The 4,545-nt window shown below is 32.1% G+C and overlaps 1 long non-coding RNA gene across 2 annotated transcripts; it reads left to right on the top strand.

Annotated features, from left to right (window-relative positions):
* The first annotated feature begins 879 nt into the window (after positions 1-879).
* LOC123911536 lies at positions 880-4,123 on the top strand. 2 transcript variants are annotated; one of them, XR_006810559.1, is made up of 4 exons: positions 880-1,491; positions 1,670-1,835; positions 2,473-2,538; positions 3,837-4,123. It is a non-coding gene; the product is annotated as an uncharacterized LOC123911536 (long non-coding RNA). The 2 variants fall into 2 exon arrangements; XR_006810558.1 differs by having other exon boundaries at positions 880-1,835.
* The last annotated feature ends 422 nt before the right edge of the window (positions 4,124-4,545 follow it).

Here is a 4,545-nt window from a genome sequence, read left to right as displayed (position 1 = left end):
TCCAGGCGCAGATCTAGTGTGGTGCACGCGCTGGCTTAATCCGACAGCCATGATGAGATCATCTCTTGGCCGTCTGATGGAAATCAACGGTCTGTAACGGTGGTCCTGCGGTAGGCGCGCGACACTGGATCAGCGCCAATATGTTTTTTTTTTTTTTTATAAAAAGAAAGGGTATTTTTGTCCAACTCAAAAGGTGCACCTTGCTAATTTAGACCCAACTGGGTCTAAATTAGCAGCCCCCGTCACTAAAATATGTACATATACATATAAATTATATGTATATATATAATTTTTAGTATTGTTATTAAATATGATATATAATCTATTTTTCTAAAAAAACCAAGATAAATCATATTAATATATTATTACACATTGCAAGAGGTTAAATCAACAATCAAACGATTAATTACAAGGGATAAAAACAATTATGATTGACCCTTAGGTATTCATATGATGCAACTATAACTGCAAAATTATTATTATTATTATTATATTATACAATTAACTCTCATGATTGTTGGAGTTCCTTTCAATAATTATATATAAAAAAAAAAAACTGTATGTTTTACCACAATGGTCTTTATAAATATTGATACTCACACATCACTACTTGCCCATGGTCTCATATTTTGTAATCTTATTTTTTTCTTTTTTGTGTTTTCTAACCTTCTTTGTAGTAATTTCATCAAGTCATGTCTACTCTTGAGTAAATCAACTACACTATCTTATTGTTTCAAGGAAAAATGTAATTCTATTTTCAAATGTATTTTCCTCATTGTTTTTGGGATAGGTATTGCACACTTAATAACTATCTCATTGTTTTTGTCCATCTTGCACACTTTTACTAGTTCTATATCACAATATATGGTTTGATACTTATTTTTACAATTGAAATTGAATATATTTTGTGCATATGCTCCAGGTCTTGATCTATCATCCCAGTTGAATAATAATTGATTAAATTAATAAGGAATTATTAAGTGTAATCATTACTTGTTTTGGTCATTTTGGTTTTGTCCATCAGGTTCCAAAGCATATGAATCTGTGAGAAATATGCTACTCATGGTAATTACAAATCAAATGCTAAATTCACTTTTGTGGCAATGTTCGGAGTGGTTCACTCTATTATACTTATCTTAGATAACTGAATTCTGAAGCTCAAATGCTTATCTTATTTGTCTTATGGAGATGCTATCTTTAGGAGTAGAGGGAGGATTTTGCTTCTATCATAGGGAGATAGATTTGTATTGGGGTGAAGTGGTTTTCTTCAAGTTTGCTTTTGTATATTGGGATATTTATTGACTGTGTTCTGGTTTAAGCATTCCATATGCCTTATTATTGAATATAGTTTTCTTTGCTTATTTAGAAATTCCTTATACTCTGTGTTCTGGTTTAGAAATTCTTTGCTTATTTAATATAGCCGACATTGATCATTGCCTGAACCTTATTTACAAAATGCCTATAAGTGTTTCGTTATGGAGCTGAAGTCAGGTATATCCATTTCCTTTCTAATTTTCGTTCGTGTTTCATTCATTTTAGTTTAACATATTTTTAATCGAAATTGGAGGCCTTGAAGTTGTGATTTTGTGTGTGTGCGCACGCGCGCGTGCCTGTGTCTGTATCTCAGTGAAAATCAATTTTGCTCACCATTGAACTTACACATCTGCAGGTTAAGGGAATTACCTATATCAGAGATTGGAAGGCTTGTATATGTAAAAAGAGTGGTAAAGAGGACAATAGTTTCGACCCGAGCTCCTCTAAGGGACTTTCAAGTGCCTAGAATGAGGTGGTGTATTTTATAAAGAATGTAGAGAAAATTTACTGATAGGAAAAGGGTGAGAATATAGGAGACTTCCAATGAGATAGATGTGTTGATTCACTTGATCTTTTTTATTTTTTGATCATTTATGCTCATTCAAGCCAAACTATAGTTGTAGAAAGATAGCAAGATTTCAATGATATCAATTTGTGATTCAGTTTGAGTGACTCATTTCGTATTTTGCTTTACAAATGCTAAATGATTGGTTACCGAAATAGAATTGAGTAGTAGTTGGGTAGGAAGATTCCACATTAGGAAATGTGAGAGATCAATGACTCCTAAAATTATAAAGAACCTTCAGTATATCTAGGGAAAACTTAGTATCTATATTCTACACATATTTTTGCCAATCCATCTTTATAAGGTTAGACAGGGGCATGACATGTAATTATCATATTTACTTTTTTTTGTTTGTCAAATTTCTACATGATTTAGATCAAAGGTGCATCACTAGCGAAACTTTGCAGTTTGCTTTGAGTAGTTATGCTGGTTTGGTTTGTTGGTAATATTGTGGTGTGTAGTGGTGGATGATTATTAGGTGTTTGTTTTTGGGTGTAGCTCATGTAGGAAATGTTTGATTGATTTTCCGTTTTCTTCATTTTTTTTCTCTAAATTCTTACATCTCTTTTTGGTTTTTCCCGTTTTTCATGCAGTTGTGTACATTGCTAGAAGTTGTTGCCACAAAAAGAGATCACTTGCATCCTCGTCGACGTCATCAAGTAAGTTCCCATACTCAATCTGTGCAATATTAAGTTTGTGAATTGTCTATTTGTAATATTCATGAGTTCATATAGTATGCCTATTGTCTTGACTAAGTAATAAAACTACCAATGTTTTGCCTATTGAGGGAAGAAAGAAGATGATGGCAAATCTTCTCTTCCTCGCCTTCCTTCTTTTTTTTGTGGTGTTTATTTACTTCATCTTACTTTTGGCTTATCGAAGAACTAATTGGCAAAGATTGTTGTCAATGAGAGTTATTTATCAGTCAAAAACAACTCTTGGTCTAGTGGCTTAGGTATGTGAGTTGTTTATTTCTTTCTTTTACTAGTTGAATTAAACTATAGGCTAAATGTATATGTAACTTTTAATAGTTATTATCTTTCTGGTTTAGCATACTTGTTACTGAAAGTTGAATCACATAGGTAGGTTGAAATGGAAGTGTAGTCTGTTATAGGATTATAGGAATAACACTAATTGCACGTTGCAACTTTAGTTTAGAGACAATGTAATTTTGACTAGAGAAATGAATACCAATATGCCATACATAGTTCTGCTGACTATAATTAATTGAAGAACTCGAGTGTTGTTGGATTATTTTTTGTTGCTGAGTTGAGATACTATACTTCTGAACTAAGTTTGTTTAATTTTTTATTGGTGCGTTGCTCAACTGAAATACTACATGCCTTATGCTTCTGTCAAGATTAAATGTGTTTGGAAAAGTACTTTTTATTCTCTATAAAGTATTTGATGTTATGTTAGTTTTTATTCTCTAATGATAAGTTGCATGAAGTGAAGGAGGAATGGAAATATTATATGGTCACAAATATTGTTCCTGAGGCAAAAATTTTAAGGTAGGAAACAAAAGTGGATAAGTTACATGAAGTGTGCAGTTGCTATTTTTATTTTTTAAATTTGTATTGTGTTTGTGCACAAAGCTGCTACAATTGTTTGTGTTGAGGTGAGTGGCTTCCAGCCTTCTCTTCTTTGCTATTGTGTTTGGTCTAGTCGCAGGACCTATATTTTACTCTTTATATATAGTTTTGAGTGGTTGCTCTTATGGTGGTGTTATAATTGTGAGGTGTGCTTTATGCGAGACATAGGTTGGTGTTTTGTTTTAGTGTTAAACTGGTTGTGCTTTAAGTGAGTTAGGTGTCGTGGTCTTGGTTAACTTTTTCTTGCATCTTGATTTGCATATGATGTTATACTCATTTTCTCTTTAGTATAATATTAATTTGAAACAAAATTTGGATCAATCTCTCATGAACACAACATATTGACTATATTGAGTATATTTCAGCAACTTCTTGAAAACATGAGAGAGGAGCTGGCATGGTTGTAAAATGGCAGAGGAATGCTTAGGTTAAATTTAATTTGTTTGCTGTGGTGTTCTGACGATCATCAACCGGTTGCAGGAAATGGACTGTTGGGAGCTTGTAGTAAATCAATTTTGTTGTCTTGTGGTTGGTTGTTTTAATCTGATTAAGGTTGAGGATCATAAGGACCTTTGTATTAGCATAAGTTTGTTTTGTTGGTTAGATGTACTCAAATATTGTTTCAGACCAAATCTAGTATATTTTTCATGTTATATTGAAAAAATACTTTCTATTCTCTATAAATTTAGTTGATGTTATTTACTAGTTTTTAAATTTGAAATTAACTCTAGGTTTACATATTAAAAAATAACTCCAATTTTACATATTAAAAAAAAAAGCTTCAGGTTGAATAATAAAAAAAAAAACCTCCAGGTTTGAATTAAAAAAAAACGTAAGACTTACAATAGCGTTTCTTTATAAACCGCTGTAAAAGGTTTGGAATAAAACATATTTACAACAGCGCTTTGCACGCGGGCGCTATAGAAGCTTTTGAACTTTATGACATATAATAGCTTTTTATTCACGGGCGCTATTAAAGATGGAACCTTTAATAGCGCTTCGTCCTTAAACCGATATTAAATAATGTTGCCAAGGCGCCTTAATCATATATTATAGCGTTTTATTACTTACAAT

The sequence above is a fragment of the Trifolium pratense genome, linkage group LG2 (assembly GCF_020283565.1).
Source record: "Trifolium pratense cultivar HEN17-A07 linkage group LG2, ARS_RC_1.1, whole genome shotgun sequence".
NCBI classification, from domain to species: domain Eukaryota; kingdom Viridiplantae; phylum Streptophyta; class Magnoliopsida; order Fabales; family Fabaceae; genus Trifolium; species Trifolium pratense.
This window is presented reverse-complemented; position numbering and strand designations above follow the sequence as displayed.